At 38.4% G+C, this 25,665-nt stretch overlaps 1 non-coding gene and 1 pseudogene across 1 annotated transcript; one reads left to right on the forward strand and one right to left on the reverse strand.

Moving 5' to 3' along the window:
* Window positions 1-12,603: 12,603 nt before the first annotated feature.
* LOC122127780 lies at window positions 12,604-13,124 on the reverse strand (annotated as a pseudogene).
* Window positions 13,125-17,130: 4,006 nt separating this feature from the next.
* LOC122127803 lies at window positions 17,131-17,237 on the forward strand. Its single transcript, XR_006151291.1, has one exon. It is a non-coding gene; the product is annotated as a U6 spliceosomal RNA (small nuclear RNA).
* The last annotated feature ends 8,428 nt before the right edge of the window (window positions 17,238-25,665 follow it).

Raw genomic sequence — 25,665 nt, forward strand, 5'->3', positions numbered from 1 at the left:
GCCTGGACGGGAGGGCTCCAAGGAAGATCCCAGAGCAATCACCCCACCTCCTTCTGCCCTGCTCACCCTGCTGCTTCTGCTCTTTGCCATAGACCTTCTTCCTGGAATCCATCCATGAGGTCATCACCACCAACATAGTGGTGAGTGGTGGGTCTGGCCTACCTAGGGGCAGTCAGAAATGGAAGTAGGTCTGGGACTAGGAGCTTTCACCTTAGGTGTGGGCTGAGGCCATGGCTGACCTTTATTTCATCCTGAGCCTTGCAGTGGTGGGGAGAAAGTGTAGACTTCACATTGAGTCAGGTAAACTCAGAATCTGGAGGACCACTTGTGTGTGGGAGGATGTGTGTTTCAGGGGGCCACTGTTGTTGGTACTCTCTTGGGACTCCCCTCTCCCTCTCTCATCCCTCAATGGTAGAAGAGAAACATCAACTAAGGGTGTGGGAAGAGGGGAAGGGGGAATATTTTGGGGGGAACCAGATTGTGCTTCATATTCATCCTAGCCCCTACTTCCTATTTATCTGAGGAATGGTCATATGGGATTGGGAGGGGGGAGAATCATCCTAGCTGAGAATGTGGCTCAGTGATAGAGTGGTCACCTAGAATGCCTGAAGCCCTTGGTTCTATTCCACACAGAAAAAGCTGGAAGGGAGGTGGGGCTCAACTGGTAGAGAGCCAGTCTTTATCAAAAAGAGCTCAGGGAGAGTGGCCAGGCCCTGAGTTCAAGCCCCAGGATTGAAAGAACAAAACTTTGTTGGAGGCTTTCTTTTTGCTTTGAAAACAATTTATTCTTTGTGATAAGCATAACATGGGCCTCTTTCCTGGCCACCAATGAGCCATTAGATATCCCTTGAGTTTGGGCCAACTCCCTGAAGCCTCTGTCCTCCCTGACCCCCAGTTTAACCTTCCCATCACCCAGCAGATGGAGGCATGAGAGAAAGCCACCTGGCCACCTACTTCTGGTGGCTGCCAAGGCTTATGAGAGTCAGTATGTCACATAGAGAGGCATCATCCACATCAGTTTACAGGAGAAAGTGGGGGAGCACTCCTCCCCTGAGCCTGGGAGCTGTGGGTGGATCTGGATGTGGGGCATCTGGGGCAGGACGTGCTCCTTGGAGGAGTCCACTATGGGGTAGGGAACTCTAACCTCTCTTCTGGCAGTTTCCCTTCTGTCTTCAAGTTGCAATTCTTCAAAACCTTTCTGCTCCTCCCTTATTTCACCCACCACAGGCCCTGAGGCGTGGGAAGCAGAGTTGGGGGGTGGGGAGGGCTCAGCCTGTGCTGGCATCTGAAGACTGCTGTATGTGCCTTCCCTTGTGAGGAGCAACAGCAGCTCCCGCAGCACTCTCCTCCTTTCCATCTTCTCCTGGGACAGCCAGTGTATGCACTTGGCTTTCTCCCAACACAACTCATTCAAGACCAATACCTGCTCTTTACACACAATGAAGGACTCCTCGATGGATTGGATGTGTGCCAACAGCTGGCTGCATCAATGGTGGAGCTCACCTGTTGGACTCTGGAAGTACACCTCAACAAGCAAGTCATGGATGAAGCAGATTTTCTTCTCAGATGCCCATGTGTTCTGTTTCCCATCCCCACGAATGCTGTGGTGGCAGCTCATGGGGCAGAGGGCCTGTGGCTCCAGCTCAGTCTGTCACTGAGCTGCCGGGTGGCCTGGGTGCCTGCAGCGGGCCCATGCTCCTGTGGAAGGATTTTCCCCCTGTGGATCTCAGCCTCCGAGTGTGCTAACAGAGTCTAGTCCATCTTCCAGGCAGCATGGAATGTGTTCTTGTATCCCTTTGGTCAGAAAGAACCATGAAATAATGATGTGGCCAAAATCATGTGATGCAGGCAGAATGGGCAGAGTCAAGATGACAGTGGCTCTCCCAGCCCCTTTCCCAGGGAACTCTGTCCAATTCAGTTGGGGACAAAAGGGTGACATGCTTTAGCTGGATGGCTACACAGATTATTGTTTATGTCTGTTTGTTGCCAGTCCCAGACCTTGAACTCAGGATCTGGGCACAGTCCATGAGCTGCTTTTGCTCAAAGCTAGCCCTCTACCACTGGAGCCATAAGGCTCTACTTCTGGCTTTGTTGGCACTGAAGTTGGAGAGGGGTTTCAAAGACTTTCTTGCTTAGGGTGACTTTGACCATGATCCTCCTATCACAGCCTTGTAAGTATCAAAGAAGACTGCTGAGAGTCACTGGTGCCTGTCTAATCATTGGTCTTGCTGATGTTCTTGGACAAACCGGTGAGTTCCCTATCATCAGGTTGAAGTGGTGGGAGTTGGAGCCCACAGTTTGAATAGTTTGAATCCTGGTTCTGCCACCTCCAAATGGCAGGCGGGAGATCCTAAGAAACTCATTCGTATCCATATGAATACCAATGGAATGTGACTTATGCTATGATTGAATGGGCAGTACTTGAATGATTCTAGGATAAAATTATACACAATTATTTTATAGGACACTGATCGATTTTAATTAATACTTTATGAAGATTTAAACAATCACATTCATTAAATTGGGGCATAATGAAATACCTAAGAATTGGGCATCACATAGTATAGAAATGTCATTTTTTCTGCCCGGACTTTCTTTACTTAATTGCTATATAGCACTTTCTGAATGTACTTTGGAATATAAAACTAGGATATATTATAGCTGACCTGGAAATGAATTATTCAAACAATTTTTATCAAAAATGCTTAAAGCAAAATAAAGAGTCAAATCCAAATTATGTATATTTTAAGACAAAGCTTGGTTAATCCTCCTCTCACATTCCCCCCCTTCTTGAGAATAACACAAATTGTAAGGAAATGCTTAGAATGTTTTGGAGAAATAGGTTGACTTTAAACCAGTGAGTTACTCTACGCTGCATTTTGTTTATTTTATATCTAGAAAAGCTAGACTCTCACCTTATCATTTTCCTTAGGATTTATACTCAGGTTTAATCTTCGATGGGTGAGAAATAAAGATATAAACATTTTTTAACAGTGGTTAAATTTAGCCTGAGGAATCTAGGTACAATTATACTCATACAGATAAGCCTCATCAGTCATGAGACCATGATATCAAAATGTTAACCAATGCTTACTGGTGTCATGCTTATGAGATTTTGTGTATTATAAATAGTGTATTATAAATAGCAGTTGTTTTGTAAACAATATCATTTCATGGGTTAGAACTGAAGTGAGACATTATACTCAGAACTAAATTGCAGGAGGAATCCAAAATTAGTTACCAAGATATACATCATTAACACAATGTTTTAAAAATGCAAGCTAAAGAAATAATTTATGAAAAAAATCAGCATTTACAATAAATACAGAATCAGTATGACTGATACTTCTTTTATCCCAGTTGCAATACGGCTTGCATGAAGACTTTTCTGGTTATATGTTTAGTTAGGTCTTGATATTTAGCTGAAGTTCTGTTCTTGCATATATTCATTTATCAGATCAAAGAGGAAATTAATTCCATGCCAGAGTCAACATCCATACTAACGATATAGTTGTATCCTGCTACTTTGCCAAAATTTCAAATCAGCTTGAGTATCTTGGATCTAACTAAATGGGTATGTAATTTTGTCAGTACTAAAAAGATTTTCATCATCACTTATTAAAATAGTATTTTCTAGAATCTACTTCTATCTTTTCATGAAATTTGTGGTGTCATTTATATCATGCGTTGATGTTTTCCTTTAGATAACCTACATTCAGTCTTCTACAATTTGGAGTAGTTTAAAATTATGTATACTCAGGTACCCTGCTCAGATTCTATTATTTGTATATTTTCTTCTTGTTAAATCAGTAGGATTTAGGTCTCAACATGGATACTATTGGACTTATTCATTGCATTTCTGAATTTTTTAAGTATGTCATGATTTTTGTTATTTTATTCTTTTAATATGTGCAGCTCCCACTCCACATACAGTCATATTTGTTTTAAACACCTTGATCCATTCATGTGATTTGCTATATTACCTTCATCTAGATGAATTTAATTACAAATTAACACAACCATATTTCTTTGTTTAATTTTAATAATATTTTATTGTGAAAATACTGTACTGAGGGGTTACAATTACCTGAGCAAGATAGTGAGTACATTTCTTATCAAGCATTGTAGCCTCCTCCTTTGTTTACTCTTCCCATCCCTTCCCATTCTCCCGCCCCCCCACCCAATCCTCCCCCCCCCCCAACAAGTTGTAAAGTTCGTTTTCGACATGACAACTTGTACTTCTCATAACACAACCATATTTCTGAGACACAGTTATCTTTATGGATCTACTCAATGGTAACATGTATTTGAGGTTTTTGTGCTTAAAAACAACCAAGCACAACAAGTTTTTGTTCCTGGGGGAGTTCTACTTTGTTGGTTGTTTTTCCAGCTGTGGTGACTTCAACATATGTGTGCATTTTATTTCAGTTGTTTTGTGTCTATATTTTGTTTCATATAACAGAAAGTACATAAATAATCAGTGATTTAGAAATTTTCCAAATAGATTTCTAAGAGAGATACTTGAAGTTTTGTGACATCTGGGACCAGGTAGGTCTTCTTAATGGAGGGGGTAGCAGAATAACAGACACATTCTTTGACATGATTTGAATTCTTCTTCCTCTTGCCTCACTATTTCCAATAGTATTACTTCAAAGCTTTTAGTGGAAAGAAAATAATTTTGTCTGTATGAACTCATAAATTTGCTTTAATTAGGACACACAACACATTTCCATTTGATTTTAACTCTAAAATCATCTTTCCTTCTTTTAAAATCACAGATGTGAATTTATAATGCTAAAATACCATCTAATAATTTATATGAAATGGTCCAAATTATTTTCGCTTCACACTATATATAATATAGAGTGTAATAATAGTGAGCAATGTAGTATATAGTTAATTTACTTTGGGGAAAGCTAATTACAGTGGATTTTTGAAATACTGAGTAATAGTAAAAATTATGTTTGATTCTATTAAAAAGTTCACAGTTACATCTAAAAATAACTCATAATTATAAACTAATGTTAAAAAGAAAGATTGTTTATTGGAAAAAGCCAGAAGTTTCAATAAGCTTGCTTTTTAGAAATTGACTTGGATCTGGGCTTTGGTGGCTCATGCCTGTAATCCTAGCTACTCAGGAGTCTCAGAATGAGGATAGTGGTTCAAAGCCAGCCTGTGCAGAAAAGTCTGTGAGACTCTTATCTCCAATAACCCACTTGAAAAGTAGAAACAACACTGTGGCTCAAGGGGTACAGAGGTATCAATGAGCTGAAGAGCTGAGAGACAGTGCCCAGTCCCGAAATTCAAGCCGCATGACCAAAAAAACCCAAAAAATTGACATGGATTTTTACTTTAAATTTCATGATATTTTTTATTGTGAAAATACGTACAGAGGGGTTACAATTACATGAGCAAGGTAATGATTACATTTCTTATCAAGCATTGTTGCCCCCTCCTTTGTTTCCCCTTACCATCCCTTCCCAACTCCCCTCCCCCAAACCAACCCATGTGTCAAAGTTGTAAAGTTCGTTTTCCGACATAACGTGTTGTACATCTGATTGTTGCAATGGGTCCACCTGTATCCCTATTTAGAGAATTTGTTTTTCCCTTCTCCTCCACAAATTATACCAACATCAAATACAGTGAAAACAGGGGTTATACCATGGGGGAGGGACATACAAAGCAACAAAGAAATCATCTTAGAAATATGCTAGAAACAATAGCAAGAGAAAAAACACCATTTGAGTTCTTATCTTTGGGTTCATTTCACCTAATTTCAACTTATCTGACCGTTTCTGCTTGTCTCACAAATATACTAGTTATTGGAAATAAGGGAAACCATGGGACCTATATTTCTTTGGGCCTGGCTTACTTCACTTAATATAATTTTTTCCAAGTCTTTCCATTTCCTAACACATGGGGCAATGTCATTCTTTCTGATGGAGGCATAGAATTCCATTGTGTCTATATACCACATTTTCTTGATCCATTCATCTACTAAGGGGCATCTGGGTTGGTTCCATATCTTAGCAATGGTAAATAATGCTGCAATAAACATAGTTGTGCTGGTAGCTTTAGTATGGTTATGTTTGTGATCATTTTGGTAAATGCCCAAAAGTGGGATTGCTGGGAAATAGGGGAGCTCTATGTGGATTTTTTTGAGGAGCCTCCATACTACTTTCCAAAGTGGTTGAACAAGTTTACACCCCCACCGACAATACAGTAAGGTTTCCTTCTGTCCACATCCCCTCCAGCTTCTGTTGTTATTAGAGTTCTTGATTATAGCCATTCTAACTGGTGTGAGGTGGTATCTCAATGCTGTTTAGATTTGCATTTCTTTTATGATTAGGGAAGTTGAGCATGTCTTCATGTGTCTATTAGCCATGCTTCTTTCCTCTTCAGAGAAGTTTCTCTTTAAGTCTTTAGCCCACTTATTTATTGGGCAGTTGTTTGAGGATTTGTTGTTGGATTTACTTTTGTGAGTTCCAGGTATATTTTAGATATGAAACCCTTGTTTGTTGTATGGCTAGTGAAGATCTTCTCCCAATCCATGGGTTTTCTATTGATCTTGCTAGCTTTATCCTTTGCCATGCAGAAGCTCTACAATTATATGTAATCCCATTTGTCCAACCTTTCTTTGATTTGTTGTGTTTCTGGGTATCTATTAAGAAAATTTTGGCCTGTGCCAAGGAGACCTAGGGTGTCTGCTGTAACTCCAGGTCTTTGATCCATTTGGAGTTGATCCTGGTGCAGGGTGATATATAAGAATATAGCTTTAGTTTTCTACAAGTGATTAACCAATTTTGTTTGACAGCCACTTACTGAAGAAGCTGTCTTTCTCCCATTCTATTTTTTTTTAGCTCCCTTATCAAAGATTAGATGGCTATATATCTGTGAGTTAATTTCTAGGATTTCAGTTCTATTGCATTAGTCCTGAGATCTGTTCTGGTGCCAGTACGAAGCTGTTTTGATTATTATGGCTTTGTAGTAGAGTTTGAAATTTCCTATTGATATTCCTCCGGCATTGTTCTTTCTGAGGATCATTTTTTTTATTCGGGGTCTTTTATTGTTCCATATGAATTTTTGGATTGCCTCTTCTATTTTTTTTTGAAGAATGAGGTTGGAATATTCATAGGTATCACATTGAATTTGTACATAGCTTTGGGAAGTATTGCCATTTTCATGATGTTGATCCTTCCAATCCAGGAGCATGGGAGGATTTTCCCACTTTCTACGTTCTGTTTTGATTTCCTTTTTCAGGTTTTTTAAGTTTTCATCATAGATTTTTCACTTCTTTGGTTAATCTAATTCCTATGTATTTCATTTTTTGTGGGGCTATTACGAATGGAGTTGCTTTCCTTATGTCAGCCATGCTTTTCTCATTGTTGGCATACAGTAAAGCCATTGATTTTGTGTGTTAATTTTATACCCTGTTACTTTGCCAAAATTTTGAGTCAGCATGAGTAATTTGGGAGTGAATTCTGTGGGATTCTTTAAATATAAGATCATGTCATCTGAAAAGAGCAAAAGTTGTATTTCATCTTTCCCTATTTGGATCCTTTAATGTTTGCATCTAGTCTTATTGCTGTAGCGAGGCATTCTAATACTAAATTGAAGAGAAGTAGAGAGATTGGACATCATTGTCTAGTTCCTAAGAGGAAATGGCTTTAGTTTTTTTACCATTAAGTGTAATGCTGGCTGAAGTTTTGTCATATACAGCCTTTATTGTATTGAGGAATGTTCCCTGGATTCCTTAGTTTTCCAGAGCCTTCATCATAAAGGGGTTTTGGAACTTGTCAGACGCTTTTTTCTACATCTATTGAGATAACCATGTGGTTCTTATCTTTGTTCCTGTTGATGTGATGAATTATATTAATTGATTTGTGTATATTGAACCAGCTTTCCATCCCTGAAATGAATACTGTTTGATCGTGGTGTATGATTTTTTGGATGAATTGTTGAAGTCGATTAGCCAAAATTTTGTTGAGAAGTTTTGCATCAATGTTCATCAAAGAAGTGGGCCTCTAGTTCTCTTTCTTTGATGAGTCCCTGCCTGGTTTTCAGATGAGGGTTATGATGTCTTCATAGAATGAGTCCCGTTATGCGCATTCTCTTTCAATGTCATTGAAGCGTTGGAGGAGTATTGGTGTGAGCTCTGCTTTGAAGGCCTTGTAGGATTCCGCTGTAAATCCATTGGTCCTTAGATGGGAGTTCTCTTATTGCTGCTTCTATCTCAATGCTTGATATGGGCCTGTTAATTTGATTAAACTCATCTTGGTTTAGTTTTGGCATGTCAATATTTGCTAGGAAAAGGTCCATTTCTACAAGGTTCTCAAACTTATTAGCATAAAGGTTTGAGAAGTATTCCCTTCTAATGTTCTGGCTTTTGGTTGTTTCTGTGGTGATGTTTCCATGCACATTTCTGAGTTTATTTCCATGTGTGCTCTTCTTTTTCTGATAAGATTTGCTAAGCATCTGTCAATTTTTGTTAATTTTTTCGAAGAACCAACTCTTTGTTTTGTTGATTCTATGATTTTTTTTTTGGATTCTAAATCGTTTAATTCTGATTTAATTTTAATTATTTCTTTCAATCTACTGGATTGGAGTTTATTTGGTTGCTCTTTTTCAATGAGGTTCAGATGTCTCTTTAAATTGTTGGTTTCAGATCTCTCTAATTTGTTGATGTATGAACTCAGAGTTATAAAATTGCCTCTGACTACTGCATTTCCTGTGTCCCAGAGGAGCTGGTAATTTATGTGTTCATTGTTGTGGAATATCATGAACATTTGCATTTCCTTTCTAATCTCTTCCATGACCCACTGGTGATTCAACAGTGTGTTGTTCAGCCTCCATGTGTTAGAGGACTTTCTTTGGTGGCTTTTGGTGTTAAGTTCTAATTTTATTACCTTGTAGCCTGTTTCTTGGCCTTTATTGTGGTTTTGTGGGTTTTTTATGTGTAGGACATCTTCAAGTATCTTTTGTAAGTCTTGTTTGGTGGTTCTAAAAGCTTCTTGTATCTGAATAGGCCTATCTTTTTGCATGTTTGGGAAGTTCTCTGCTACGATTCTGTGAAATAAATTTCCTAAACCATTAACTTCTGTCTCTAGGTGCTCCTCTACACCCATTATCCTCAGATTAGGCCTTCTGATGGTGCTTTCCAAATGTTGAATAGATCTATCATATTTCTTGGATTTGTCTTGGATAGTTATACATTCTTTCTTTATAATATCTAGGCTGTCTTCAATGCCCAAGATTCGATCTTCTGCATGGTCTAACCAACTGTCAAGACTTTCTACTTTGTTTTTATTTCTTTTCCTTCTAATTGTTTGGCGTTGATGGCTTCAAATTGTTCGTTGGAATTTTGTTTTAGGTCTTGTATAAACTTTACTTCCTTAATTTGGTGGTCAGTGTTTCTTCTCAAATCACTTACTTGATTCGTTATGGTTTCCTTGGGCTCCCATTACTTTTCTTGCGCTCTATTGAGCATTCCCTTTGTGGTCTCACTGAATTCATTCAGCTGTCTGTTCATGGATTCCATGAATGCCTTTATTGATCTTGCTGTATTCTCATCCCTCTCTTGCAATTCCTGTATTACTCTTTGAACAGCTTCCTCACGATCATGCAATTCCTGTCTTTCTCTTTGACTGATCTCAGCCTTCTCATGCAATTTCTGTATTTCTCTTTGACTGTTCTCAACCTGCTCGTGTGCAATTCCTATATTAATCTTTGAGTAGCTTCCTCATGCTCACAAGATTCCTGTATTAATCTTTGCTTTGCCCCCTCTCACTCTCTATCATGCTCACAATGAGTCTTTACAAGTTTTCAATGTATTCATTCACCATGTATACCAGTAGTGCTTGTAGAGCTTTTTGGGAACTCTCTTCTGGATTATTCATTAAGTATTCTGTCACCTGATTATCATGAGTTGGAATTCATATACCTGGACTTGTCATTTTCCTTGTGTTTTCCTGCTTGTTCTGCCCATTTGGTATGAAAGTAAAACCAATTTTGTGCTAGACCACTATTTTAAGGCAAGCATCAACCAGAATCCTGTAGTTGCACAGTCAAAATGGCTGCAGATACAATCTACTTCATCAGACACAACCTATTCATCTTCAAACAACCATGGACTAATGGGGTAATAAAAGCAAAAAGAACTTGACACACCAGAAATTATTAGGTTTAGGGAAAATTGTGGAGGAAAATAGGATTAGAGGGATGTGGAAAGGTAAAAGAAGAGTGAATTTAACCAAGTCCTAATCTCTGAGAGGGAAATGGATTGGACAGAATGATAGGAGAGAGATTTTTTAAAAATAAAGAAAAAATGGATAAACAAAAATTTAAATCTAAGAAGTGAAACACTTAAAAATGATGTAAGTTTAAAAATGATATTGAGAGAAGATAAGGATAGGACGATATGAGAGGAGAAATAGAAAGGAAACATGAAAAACTAAAAAATAAAACTAAAATTAGTTAATTGAAAATTATATTGGTATAAAGAGATAATACTGCTATTAAAGAAATTAAGCCTAAGATGTTTTGAATCGAGTAATAAATTTCAGGAGTAAGTATGTACACAATGGGGGATAAGGTCTAATAATTGACCACAGGTATATATCTGGGGATGAGCTGAACAGCAATTAAGTCAAACAAAAAAGAAATAGAGAGAGAAAAAAATGAAAACAATAAAAAAGGACCAAAATGTCAAAAGAGATTAAACACACACACACACACACACATCAAAAATAAAAATTATGAGAAAAAAATTAACATCAAACACTTTTTTAAAAAATAAAAATTGAAAAATGGTTAAAAAAAGACTTCTTTGATTTTTGGAGGTTTTTTTTTGTGGGGGGTGGAGGGAATGGGAAGATCCTGTATCTCCTCTGTGTCTATAACCAGTCTCTTGGTGGAGTCTCTGGTGTGCTTGTGGTGTTTGGTTTTCCTTTTGCTTGACTGGTTTCTTAAGTCAATTATTTTCGTGCTGGCAGAAAAATGCTCTGCTTTACCCAGGATTTTGTGATCCTCTTCCCAGGCTATTCGGTGGAAGGGAGATCTGCTTTGAGTATCACAAAAGAGGGAGATGGCTGTTTCCTCCAGTGTGGAAATGCCATGATGAGGTAGGGTTGAGGCCTTTCAGCAAACAGTAGCTTTTCCCTGTGGGGCAACTCCTGAAACACTCATGGAACCCATTCTCAGGGTCTCTTTTTTTTTTTTTTTTTTTACTGAGTTTCAATTGTTTGTCTAGGCTGCTATAGGGAGGGGCAGCCTCTGGCTCTGTTAACCCTGTGAAGGAAATCACTCCTCTGAGGACACTGGTTCTTCTGGCTGGGTGGGGTGACATTCCCCTGGGTGGAGCTGAGCCTGGCAAGACATGTCTACTTCCTGTGACCTACTAAATGACTCTTTTGTTTTCTTCCAAGGCCTGAGTTGGAGCTAACTGTTCAGCCCTGTGGAGGTCAGTATCTTAGATGGAGATCTCTGGTAGTGGAGGATGGGTGGCCTTCCCTCCTCTGCTCCCTGAGAAGGAGTGAGGATGTCAGGATTCTACTCATGCCAGAGTGTTGTTTCCTGTGTCGTCTCTGGTCTGTGATCTGCAGGATGAAGATATCTGCTCCTTGTTAGTTCTTGCTGGTGTTGAGTAGAATCCACTCACCGGCCACATCTGGGGCCTTTATCGTGGACTCTCTCTGTAGGGATGGGGGCTACAGCCAGTGGCGCTGTCCCTACTGCCACCTCAGCTGTGGCTACTGGCAAGTGCTCAGATCTGTTATCTTGCCTGGATTTTCCCTCTTTGGCCAAACTCTCTTTACTGTGATGGCACACTTGGTGTGATTCTCTAGCCTAGGACTGTTCACTGGAACATTAAAACTGCTTTCTATGTAAGAGCTTGTTTACCCTCCAGCTTCTCCTCCTCCATCTTCCCCCAAATCCTCATGATTTTTTTTGACCAGAAAAAAATAGCTTTATTTGGACTGAGAATTGGAAAATGAGAGTAGGACCTGAGCTAGCATGTTGAGCTAAGGAGTAGAGATTACATTTCCAGAAAGTTCATCAACCAAATGGACTCTTGCTTTGAATCAAGGCAGCCTTGCAGTTAATGAAATCATTAAGAGGCCTACTGGGAATATATCTAGCTCTAAATGATCCTAGTATGCTACCTTTATAAAAAAAAATACAGTTTTTTTTATCATAATGAAATTTCCACCAACCACACGTATTACAAACGGAAATGGAAGGAAAAAAATCACATTTTTCAGAATTTAAACTTGTCTTCAGAATTTAGCTCAGAGGTTTCACCATCTTCAAAAAACTGCTCCTCAGTTAAAGTCTTCAGCTCTTGATATTGGAGGCACGGCTCAATTGGTATAGTGCCAGCCAATGAGTAAAAGCATTAGGTACTGAGCTGGAGTCCCAGTCTCGAACCAAAAAAAAAAGAAAAAAGAAAAAGAAAACAAAAGATCGATCAACCAGGAAGGAGATGGTCTTTACTAGCCCACAGAAATACTTTATCCATTTCCCTAGCCAGTCAGGGCTGAACAGCAGGGTAAGGCTCAGATGAGGGTGGGGTGGGGATCAGAGCGCTAATTTCCCCCTAGTACAACATCACAGCAGAAGCTTGATGAGAGCAAAACTGGTGAGACTTGAGGGGAGGGTCCAGGCCCTGAATTCAGTCAGAGTCTCTGCTGGAAGAGAAGGAGGAAAAGGAGGAATGCTTGCCATGCTTGTGGTGTTTGTGCGTCTTTTTATGTGTTTTCTTCATTTTCTTCAGTGTTTTCTTGTCCATTGGGGCTCGTGGGCCTATGCCAGGAGCCAGGGGATTCACAGGACACATGCCAGGTGCAGGTGGTGGCCATGGGGTGGGTAAGAACCTGAGGGCTGGTATCCTGGATACTGTGGCTGTGGCACAGGGTACGAGGGCCCACATGGAGGGAAAGCTGGGTTCCCCTGGGGAGGTCCTGGAGGAAAGGGACACCCGGGAACAGGACCAGGAGGAATGGCCGGATTTACAGGTTGTGGGCACAAAGGAGGTGGACACCCAGGATTGGAACCTCCAGGGCACCCCATGTAAGGGATACTTGCATTTTGCACCGGCTGCCCTGCATTGGGATGCCACATGTTCAGGTGTTTTCCTAAGCCTTTCCTCCGGCGCCTGGATTAGACCTGTCCTCCAGAGCCTTTCCCACCTCATGATTTTTTATGAATGGTTTTTTAGTGAAAAATGTTTTTGGTGTTTATATTTTGGTTTGGCATAAAATGAGCCTACTATTGTCTTAATTTAATAAAAAAAAAAACTCTGATTCTATGACAGCATAAATATTGTGGGTAATGGTTAAGACTAGGTTGCCTTTCTGAAAAAAAATATCACCACCCAAAAAAGAGGAACAAAAGGAAAATAAATATGACAGGAAACATAAATGTTAATGGACTAGTAGTCTGCCGGTTTGCTTTAACTTTTAATAAAAAATTAAAGTAATACTTGATAATGTTTTATTAACATATTTAAATTTCTTCATTCTTGTCATTTAAGTTTCACTTTATAAAGAAATTCAACAGGTGACAATGTTTTTTCATGACTTTTCCAAAGAAATGATCATTTCATCATTATAGTGTATAGCACAATACACCCAGAAAGCTTTTAAGGAAAAAAATTTTCCCATTCTTTGGTTTGCTTCAGTCTGTATTTAAAGCTGCATACCACATCTTACCCACCCTATTGTCTGTCTTCTCATTTGAAATATTTCAGTAAGTTTTTTTTCCCTGGTCAGTCAGAAAATCTTTATAAAACAACATGCTTTCATTCATTGTGCTTTTTAAAGTATATCTCACAAATGCCAAAACGAAGCACAATCTGAAACATCTGTGGATTTTTCCACCTAGAGTCCAAAGTAATCACTATCCATACTCCTTAGAACCAGCTGTTCACTGGCATTAATTGTTTTATCACTTCCATGCTTTAAAACAACAGCATTTGACAATGGCGTACATTTTAATTGGTTTACCACATCTGGTTCGTTTTCAGCAAGGACTGTCTTCACGGAAGATGGTAATAGATGAGGTTTGCAATTATGTATTTTGAAAGGGCTCTAAGTTGTGGATATAGAATATCCATTTCAGTGACTAAATATTTAAATTAAATCCTATAATGTATACTCCTTCAATTTTCTGGCTAAAGTTCTACAATCTAGATATTTTTTAAGGAAATATTGTACATGTTTCCTTGGTGACAACGTAATTGGAAGACTTAAATTTTGCTTTTTTTCTTTTTTTCTTGTGAAAATACTGTACAGAGGGGTTACAATTACATGGGCAAAATAATGAGTACATTTCTTATCAAGCACTGTAGCCTCCTCCTTTGTTTCCTCTTCCCATCCCTTCCCATCCTCCCTCCCCTGCTCCTCTACCCAATCCTCATCCCCGCCCAAAGTTGTAAAGTTCGTTTTTCCATATAACGACTTGTACATCTCATTGTTGGAATGTATCCACTTGTACCCCTATTTAAACATTTCTTTTTTCCCTTCCCCTTCACAAATTTTACCAACCTCAAATACAGTGAAAGCAGGGTTATACCATGGGAGAGGGACATACAAAGCAACAAAGAAATAATTTTATAAATGTGTTAGAAACAATCACCTAAAAGAAAAAAAAACATTTGAATACATATATTAGGGTTCATTTCTCTAACATCAACTTATCTGACTTTTTGCATGACTCAGACATATACTAGCTATTGCAATTAAGGGAAACAATGGACCTAAGTTTCTTTGGGCCTGGCTAACTTCACTTAATACAATTTTTTTCCATGGAAGACTTAAAATTTTCATATATCATTGCCGTCTTAAATGAAGTGAATGTACCTGGGTTTGCATACAGAAGTTTTGGGACAGCATTAAAATCTGAATCTTGAATGGGATTTGATTGAGAATTGTGGCAGTCTTTCATGATATGAGAAGAGAAAGGCCTTACTAATACTTTAATTTGCCACATTGCTATATTAGTTTATTCAAACCCACACATACATACAGATATACAAATATGTAGTATGAAGACGCAGTCAGTCTGCAAGAAAGTATTTTAATAGGAATTCCATAAAATATTTAGTCTGCTGAGATCTGATTGGAATTTATAGCAATATCTATTTGCTTCCCTCCCTGGACAATTCATTATCACTGGTGAGGATGTTGCCATTTGAATTTAGAATGCCCCAGAAAGACCTATGTGTTAAAGAAAAATGACTTTCCATTTCCTCCCAGACTGTGGAGAATACCTGCATAGTTCTTCTGGAGATTAAGTTCTTCAGAGTGAAACCTCTGAGAACATGCACACTCATCTACTTTCTTTTCTCTTTTAATCATTCTAGGTCAAAAACATTTCTTTTTGACATACTCCTCACCTTGACATTGTCTTGTCACAGGCCACCAAAGCAATAAAACCAACTGAACATACACTGAAACCTTCAAACTTATAAATCTGAGTAAGCCTTTCTGCTTAATAAATGGACAATATCACTTATTATGATAGGTTATAAAGACATCACTGAAATCTAGTCTTTCTAACAATGTAGAGTATATAAAAATGCTTCATTATAAAATATCTAACTCCAAGTTATATTTTGTGTTTTTGTTTCTGTAGATCCTAGGGCTTAAACTCACAGCCTGACTGGTGCTTTTGTGTTCAAGGCCAGTGCTCTACATAAAATCTGAACTGGAACTCCATTTCTCCTGGTGGTTAATTGGAAATAAGAATCTCATGAACTTTCCTATACTGGCTGGCCTATTCATATTGCATTCTTTATGTAATTCCAATTCTCAGCATTATATAGATGTTCCAACTACAATATAAAAAAACTTAAAATGTACTAAAGATATTTGTAAAGTATAAAATGAGGAAAGAATTTTCATCCTTTACAAATCTATGCAAAATCTATGCTAAACTATTGATATTTTACTGGACCTTTCCTGAAACTAGTTTGATATAGTTTAATACTTGTCACACCAACTTTCTCTCTATATTCTACTGGATATATACTTTTTCACGTGTGTTTGTATACGTATACATATATGTATCTATCTATATATGTTCCAATGTGCATCATCGGACTTGAAACTGCTTTCTTTTGCTGTTCAGCAACGAACCTTGTCGGCTCATTCTGTGACAATATCAGTGCTCATTCTCATTATTCCTTTATTTACCAAATCATCAGCCTTCTAAAATCAGCGTCATTTCTTGGGTAAGGTTACCAAACAGCCCAACCAATATCCACTCAGAGGGTTTTAATAAAGCAATTTTTAAGGAAGAATATAACATGAAGTGACAACTACAGAAATTCCGCAGAGACCTGACATCTTTCACATTTCTGTCTTCCTTCTCTTCTCATACTTCAGAAAGTATTGACTAACACTATAAATATACTGCAAATATAAGTTAAGGAACAGTGTTTTTTTTTCCCAACCTGCAGCCTTCTTTTCCATGATTTGACATAAACTTTTGGGAGATTTTTTGGATTGTGATGGGATTCCACCCAAAACAAAGCCATGTATAGCAAGAAAGTCAATGTTTTCAACTCAGAGTATTAAACAAAAGAGGGAGAAAATAAGGTTAGCTGTATATGTTAAGCACAAATATAGGCAATATCAAGATATCTTGAAATTGTATACTTTTACTGGATAAAGTGACTCAAACCTGTAATAGTATCTACTTAGAAAACAGAGATTAGAGAATTTCAGTTCCAGGCAAGCCCAGACAAAAAAAAAAAAAAAGAAGTTTCAGGAAACGCTAACCATTTGCTGGGTGCAATGTATTTTGATTGTGTTAGGATGACCACAGTCCAAGCAGGCCCAGGCATTGTGATGCTACCTCAGAATAAGCAATCAAATTACAATCTGCAGGTATGGCAGTAGTAGAGGTGCCAAAGTTGTGAAGTTCCTTTCATCGTTGCAATGGGTCTACCTGTATCCCTATTTAAACATTTTTCCCTTCCCCTCCACAAATTATGCCAACATCAAAAATATGTGCTTGTGTAAGAAATGCATGATTCTAAAATTTCATGAAAATTCTTTTGAACTTACTTTTTTGTGGAATTGTCTAGTTTAATAAAATCAATTACACTTTCTATATAAAAAATGTTCTGTGCTTAATCCGGCAGCCCATATACTAACATCGGTATGATACAAAAAAGATTAGCATGGCCCATACACATGGATGACTTTCAAATTCGTGAAGCAATCCATATTTTTACAACAACAAATGCTGAAGGGGATGGGGCCACAAGGGAACCCTACTGCATTCTTGGTGGGAGTGTAAACTTCTTCAACCACTTTGGAAAGAAGTATGGAGTTTCCTGAAACGACTCCACATAAAGGTCCCCTATGACCCAGCAATCCCACTTTTGTTCATTTACCCAAAAGATCACAAACAAGACCATACTAAAACTATCAGCACAACTATGTTTATTGCAGCATTATTTACCATAGCTAAGATATGGAACCAACCCAGATGCTCCTCAGTAGATGAATGGATCAAGAAAATGTGGTATTTATATATACAATTGCATTCTATACCTCCATCAGAAAGAATGACATTGCCCAATTTGTTAGGAAATGGAAAGATTTGGAAAAAAATTGATTAAGTGAAGTAAGCCAACTCCAAAGAAACATAGGTCCCATGGGTTCTCTTATTTTCAATAATATATAACGACAATGACATTGCTACAGAATATAAATATTTTTAAATGAAAAGGGTGTAGGTAATGACATTGTAAGTGATCTTTATACCCAATAAAGATTGGTTTAATTTCTAAAGAAATACCTGAATGAACATCATTCAGCTTCCACTGTTTATTATTCCTGGAGTAATTGCTTAAGGAGAACAAATCCACGTCAAAGCGCTCTACCACTGGGCAACCTTCCCAGCTCTGCATTACATTTTTTGGGAAACCCTTTCTGTAGTCTGGCACTTTCTGGTTGGCAATTTACAATGCTACAGCATGCCTTTTTAAGTTGTGTCTGTGTTTAGTGTTCTGTTTGTCATTTGGTGTTTATCTTACCCTTAAGCCTTGACCCAGGGGGTACTGAGAATGGGGGAGAATCTACCACTCTGAAGGGATGGCTGCTAAGGACTTATTTCCCTTGCCCCAACATGACTGAGACTTCTCTTCCACATTTTAAGGCCCTTGGTCAACAAATGTTAGTGAGATGTCACCTCATTCACTGAGACCTGAGTGTTCTCTGTTCTATATTTCCTGAGATAGGGAAGTTCTGGGTGAGAGTGGCAGGCTCATTCAGCAGACTCGATTCAGCTTGCTGAGTGAGAACAGCACAGAGTTCTGGTAGGGGTAAACTCAGCCTTTGGTTGTTGTGTTGTCTAGTTTTGTTTTAGAATTGGTACTAGTTTTTTTTTTGTTCTTTAGAGGGGGGGATCCAGTTGTGGGGCCTGAACTTTGGGCCTGAGTGCTGTCCCTCAACTCTTCAGTTCAAGGCTAGCACTCTACCACTTGAGCCACAGCTCCACTTCCAGCTTTTTTCTCTTTGCTTATGTGGTGCTGAGGAATCGAACCCAGGGCCTCATGCATGCAAGGCATGTGCTCTACCACCGAGCCTCATTCCCAGCCCCTTGGTACTACTTTTCAATGTGGGTTTTTTGTTTTTTGTTTTTGAAATTTATTTGAACATCTCTGGGGAAATAAAATTCCAGTCTCCAGCTGGGCTCAGTCACAGAGAAGGCTGTGTGCCTGGTTTTGACTTTTCAGCTAGTCCCGACAATGTAAAGTGCTCTTGTCTAAAATTGGATAAAAATCAAGCCAGTTTAATTTCAGGTGACACCCCCCTCCCCAGAGTTCCTCCAACAAACGGGATTCAAAAGACCAGTTGGTGAAATGCTTTGCTAAACAAGCAAGCCCTGGGAAAATGAAGCTCAACAAAGTTACTTCATTTAAAAGAAATATTGTCTTAAATTTTTGTTTGAAAACTTTAGAAAATGTACATACAACTGATTTTTATTTTTTGCGTACTTAAATAATTGAGGTTTGAGTTGGGAAGGTGGCTCAGTGGTAGAGCACTTGCCTTACAAGCCTGAGGCCCTGGGTTCGATTCCTCAGCACCACATAAGCCAAAGAAAAAAGCCGGAAGTGGCACTGTGGCTCAAGTGGTAGAGTGCTAGCCTTGAGCTAAAGAGCTGAGGGACAGAGCCCAAGCCCAAAGTTCAGGTCCGACGAATGGACCCTCCCCCCAAAAAATCTGTGTTTGCTTTGTGTTTGTGAACACATTTATGATAGAAATTGTCAGCATGCTGTAACAATTGAGTGAGTTTAAGTTTAAAATTCAAAAGGTTATGAGGTTGGGATATTACCAGGAAAATTTTATAGAGTTTTCACATTGTTTTAAATGGTTTTTTAAGGATTGTTTAACTTGAAAAGTTGAAAATCTGTTATTTTAGAATGCATAAGGCTGTTTACATTGTAACCCAGATATCTGGCTTAACAAAAAGGAGAAACTTAGAAGCCAACAGAATACCTATCCTTATTAGTGAAGGGTGAACAGGCGGACGTGCAGTTCAGCTGGTCATGCATGGTGGAACAGGACTTGGGAAGAGTCCACACATGGTGAAAGAGAGCAAGCTGGCAAAAACGCAGTTCATCTAACCCTAAAGAGTCAGAATGGGTGCATGACCATTCCACAGGAAGGACCAAGTGGCCCATCTTTATTCTGTCCCTTTTCCCTGCAGATAGACACTGGAAACATGATGGTAAAAATGAGTGATGTGATGATCTGATTAGTATAGCTCAAACTGATCCTTGGATGTGTTAAAATTAAAATTGAGAAGGCCTTAAAAAGAGGGTTAAAAAGTTTATTTGTATGTGATTTGCTGTCAATGATATTCTGCCATTGGATATGTTTTTTTTAAGGCATAAAGTCTAGCTTTTTGGTACAATGATGGCGATTGTAATTTTTGCATTAAGAAAAAATTGTTATTTGAGTTTAAAAGTTTTAATGTGTATCTGTTTTAAAACAAGCAGCCAAGAGGAAATGAGTGACACCTAGCCTCAAGAGTTCAAGGGATTTTTCAAAATGCAACTAAAAACTAAAGTATAGAATATTAAAACAGATTAATAGGAGGCTTACAAATTAGGAATGGATTTCTGTATATAAAGTTTAAAAGTAAAATTGTTCTAAACATTTGCCTCAAAGTGCAAAAATGAAAAATTAGGATTACCAAAATAATTGCTTAATTCCTATTTCAGTTTGCTCTCATAGGTTTTTTTTTTGTAAGAGTTCCCAGCCGGCCCCCCAAAAAAGAGTGAGGATTCTTGTAAGTTTGTCAGAAGTAACTTTGGCTCTTAATTAGATTCAGGTAAGAACATGCTTAAAAGTTACTTCTATATTGACCACCTTGTTGCTTTAAATTGGAGGAAAGTGGCCTTTTATGAAACTCATTGATCTGCAAATTGGTTGGAAGCCAGCCTGGGCAGAAAAAGGTCCATGTGAGAATGTCACCACTACCCAGCTAGCAGAAAGCTGAAAGAGCAAGCAGAGTTGCTTTAGGATTCAAAGTGGCAGAGTGCTAGCCTTGAGCTGTAGAGCTGAGGGACAGCCCTCAGGCCCCAAGTTCAAGTCCAGCAACCAGCTAATAGAAATGCCAATGAGGCATTTTTCTCAGTGTAGAGAAGACATTCCTGGTATGAAAGCAATGGAGGAGCATCCAGAGACCATAAGCCACTGCTTGGATGGCAGAAATAATGTCAGATCCTAGAGTCATTTGTGCGTGGCCCTTCAACAATTGGTCAGGGCCAGGAGGTTATGGGAAAATAGTTTGTAAGCATGCCTAATATCTTTGACTATCTACCTTGTAAGGGACAGGAACTTAGTCATCTGTGATAGTACTAAAAAGCTAAGGTTGTAAAATGTGGAGGATAGTTTAGATCCCAACCCCTGTATGTGCCAAAAGCTCTAATTGGCAGTAACTTTTGACCTGACACCAGCTACATGAAATTCATGTGCTCAGGAAAAATGTTTGTAAACCTGAGAGTGTGTTTCTATTGATATCTGTATGAAGGCCTGCATAGATAACTCAGGCATTGTTAGGATTACTAGAGATCACATTCCTAAGCCATCCAGAAAGATCCTTTTGCAAACCAGAAGGCTAGATAAGCAACACTGCTCTAGCCAGGAAAAAGGTCTGTGCATTTGTCAAAAGTTAAAATGTTGTTTTTAATGACTTCTAACCCTGGTATACTCTGTGTAAAAAAGGCTACGATTATAGGTTCGTGGCTAGGTAGGATCAACACCCCTAAGTCAGCTTGAAGAAGTGACAGAAGATGAATCTTTGTCCTTCATCCCCTTTTAAGAACAAGACACCAGAGTCACATTTTTTTAAATGTGGCAAAATAGACAGAAGGAAAGGCATGGGAAATAATAGTAGAGGTCTGAGCCCTCTATATCTGCCTAGAAAATCCTAGCCTTATTAAAAGAACTATTTGTTTAAAAAGTTGTCATCTTGGTAAATTGTCCTGGGCTATTTTCTTAAAAACCAGTGGGGTCACAGCCTGCCAAGCCTATGCAATGTATCCTTAACCAGTCTGTGTAGGAATGTGCAGCCCAGCACGTGGTGTGACAATCTCTTGGAGCCACTGAGAGACCCTGCTGCTGCTGCTTCTGCACACCCTAATGGGTAAAGTTCAAGGACAGCCTGACAGTCACCGGGAGGAAATCTACACCATCATCCAGACCACCTCCACTATGGTAAAAGTAGACAGAACTCTTGCCTGATTCCATCACCTGAGATGCCTTCCAGGTTGAAAGCTGCTAAAACTAAGATCTTTTGGGACATTCTTTTGTTGATATCCAGTATCCTTCTCTACTCCCACAGTGGATATTGAGGGCAAGGATATCACTGGTTTGCCTTAGGCACTTCAGGGTCACAGCTTAGTTTGGCTCTGATATGGTAATAACCTGCTTCCTCCTGGGTGAGTTTTAAAGATAAAGGAGAGATTTTTTTTTTTAATCAATGGAGGTAGTAAGAGAAATGGGACTCAGCCCTAATCTTAGCCTTAAAATCTAGCAAGCTTTTCATCCCACTGTTACCTTGAGGCTTTCTGAGATAACTTGGTTTCCACAAGTCAAAGGAAAAATGAGCAGTTTTAAACTCTAGCCACAAAGAAGCTCAAGGAATTGTAAAGAAGAGGAGGGTAGTAAAGAAAGCCTTAGGAAAGGAATTGGGGAAAAATTGGTATCCTCTAGATAAGAAATGATTTAAAAAATGATTTAAAAAGTAAGGATTGTCTTAAAATGTTTGTAAAGAAGACAAACCTCAGAAAGTTTAAGTATGTAGCAAATGGTAGAGTATGTCTTAAAATTGGAGCTTACAAGTACAGCTGGTATAAAATTGTTAGCTGTAATATACGGAGTCAGGCTTGCTGGAAGAAAATGTAAGGACCTTTGGTACTGTTAATTTTGTTACTCACAATCAGACCATGTAGACTGGTGTCCTTTGTAAAAGAGAGGATCAGCACAGTCCATCTATTAGTTCTGAAATCCCAACACCAAACTGTAAACATAGAGGACTGTGCCAAATAGGGTTCCATGATTGGTTCCCGATGCTCTAGAAGAAGAGGGAATGAAGAGCCACAGTAACTTCAATTTGAGATTAACCCCACCATCTTGTACTAGGCTGCCCTCAGAGTAACCCCGAGAGAGAGAGAGAGAGAGAGAGAGAGAGAGAAAACACAGGTTGCCATCAAGCCTTTCCACCCTTAAGAAAGCAGAACAGTTGCTCAAGTGTTCCAGGAACAGAATATACCAGTAGTTGAGAAAAAGGGAAGTGCGGTTAAGGTGGACTCAAACCAATTATATAATTGCTTGTGTGGAAATTCCCTAAACTTGTTTGTTCAATACTATAAAAGCTATGCTGATTTTGTGCTTGGGGACTCTTCCGATCACTGAGTTACTGAGTGCACGGAGGACTAAGCTTGAGCTTGCAAATAAACAACTCTTTTGCTGTTCGTATTGGTCATGGTCTCTGGTGGTTTTTCAGGCGTCCCAAATCCGTACAGCACGGCTTGATACAAAATGTCTCTGCCCAGAGAATTAAATGATTGCATTTATAGCTAAAAAGATTTAGTGTCATTATTAACATCTAACACATGCTCAGGTTTTTATTTAAACCTCTCTTTCTCCTTTTCTTTCTTTCTTTCTTTCTTTCTTTCTTTCTTTCTTTCTTTCTTTCTTTCTTTCTTTCTTTTCTGCCTTTCTTTTCTTTCTTTCTTTCTTTCCTTCCTTCTTTCTTTCTTTCCATTCCTTCTTTCCTTCCCTCCTTCCTTCCATCCTGCCTGTCTTTCTTCCTGCCTGTCTTTCTTCCTTCCTTCCTTCCTTCCTTCCTTCCTTCCTTCCTTCCTTCCTTCCTTCCTTCCTTCCCTCCCTTCTGTCCTCCTCCTTCTCTACTTTCTTTTCTTTCTTCCCTTTTCTTTCCTCTTTTAGGAAATGAGTAGGAATTTAGATTTTTTTTTTTTTTTGCTGAACATGTATTCTACCATTAGAAAAATCCTTTTTAAATATAGTTACTTTGCTTATAGGTTATCAATTTTCCTGAGGGCTTAACAGAGGCTAAGTTCCTCACCTCTGTCTGCCAAGTAGCTGGGATCACAAATGCATTCCAACATGCCAGGCTTTAGGATGATATGAGAATATTATTACTTTCCTTGCACACTGGTTCTAAACTCTGATCCTCTCAAATTCTACCCCTTTAGTTAGTGAGCTCCAATAGCTTGTCCTCAGTGTAGATTGTCTAAATGAATGTCTGAAGGCAATTTCACTTTAATCTCTTTTATTTTTTGCCAGTCCAAGGCCTATTATAATTTTATTTCTAGACCATTTTTGTGTATATGTATACATAAGCTTTAAAATGTTGCTTTTCCCCCTTGTTTATCTTTTTTTATTTTTCTTGTTCATAGGGCTTGAAACTTGGGCCTGGGCGCTGTCCCTAAGCCTTTAGATCAAGGCTAGCACTTTACCACTTGAGTCACAGTGCCACTTCCAGTTTTCTGGTGGTTAATTGGAGGTAATAGTGTCATGGATTTCCTGCCAGGGCTAGCTTTGTACTACCATCCTCAGATCTCAGCTCCTGAGTAGCTAGGATTACAGGCATCAGCCACTGGCTCCCAGCTAAAATGTTACTTATTTTAAGTTCTGTGATTTAGTTGAGGGAGTAGCATGAGTCTGTAGAAAGGTAACTTTCAAATAATCTCTAAATAATTTCAGAGTTTCATTTTCATAATATTTATTGCAGTGATTAATAACAGAAGCTCCCAAAGTAACAGAATGATCTTTCATTTCCCCCTTCCCATAGGCATTATTGGAAGAAAATGAGTGAGATCTAAGTCTAAGAAAATATGTACTTGAAATTATAAAAAAATATTTTGATGACACATAAAGAGCCATATTACACAACCTGCTTTTCATTTTTTAAAGAAAGGAATGTCATACAGGTATATTTATTGGCAGGTTTTTTCATCTGAAAAACAAAGAAAAAAATATAAAAAAAGCTGAAGGGAATCAGCAGCCACATAAGTGTGATTGGAGAGTTTAAGACATGAATTTATTCAGGTAAAATAATTATTTGGGAAAGGTATTTATTCACTTAATTTATTCATCGTTAATTTTATTTTATTTACGTATCACTTAATATATAAACACATACATGTGTGTATATATGTGTGTGTGTGTGTGTATATATATATATATATCAGCAGTATCTGTCCAGTGAACTCTATGTTTAGGTAATTTCATGTCAAGTTCCTCAAAAGGATGGACTTCCATAAACCTTAACAACCCTGCAACACCACTGCACATGCAAACTTAAGGGTTCACCATTGTAAGCTAGACCTGTGTTTTACCAAAGCTTTGTATATAGTGTCTTATTTTTTCATGTAGGCTTGACACAAAATGTGTTTGCCCCTAGAAATAAATGATGGCATTATAACTACAATAATTTAGTGTAAATCTTTACATTGAACACATGCTCAACATGAGTTGTTCATTCTTTCTTTTTCTTATTTTAATTTTAGAAGTTGATTTGTCTTTTGATGTTGTGTTTGCCAGACAGGTACTCCACCACTGGAGTCACTCCACCAATTCTTTCTTGTTTAAGTTACTTTACTCATAGAGTAGCAAGTTTTGCACCCAGCCTAAGAAGCAGGGATCATGATTGCATTCCAATATCCCTACCTAGTAGGTTGATATGGGTGATACTTTCCTTCCTAGACTGATTCAGAACTGTGATCCTCTCAAATTCTACCACTTTAGTTAATAGTGTGTGATCCAGTTCTGCCTACCTCTAGAAGTTATGACAGAAATAAATGATTACAAGTAATTTGAGTTAAGCATTGGCTAATATAAATGATTTGATATTAAAATGTAGGGTAAGTTTATAAGTATAATCACAGTAGTCATATTTTGCTAAGTAAATTTTGTTTCACATTAAGAACACATCTTAACCAGAAATAAGGACTTATTTTGTTGTCTGTCAACTTGTATGTCATTTGGAAAACCTCATGTCTTCCATGTGTGATAAAGGACTTTGGATGATCTGATGTGCTGGCTCACAACTATGATCATGGTTAGCAATCAGAAATAAATAGATCACAATTTGAACATAGCCTAACCAAAAATTTAG

This window comes from Dipodomys spectabilis, unplaced genomic scaffold (assembly GCF_019054845.1).
Source record: "Dipodomys spectabilis isolate Male_0828 unplaced genomic scaffold, ASM1905484v1 ptg000312l, whole genome shotgun sequence".
Taxonomy (NCBI): Eukaryota; Metazoa; Chordata; class Mammalia; order Rodentia; family Heteromyidae; genus Dipodomys; species Dipodomys spectabilis.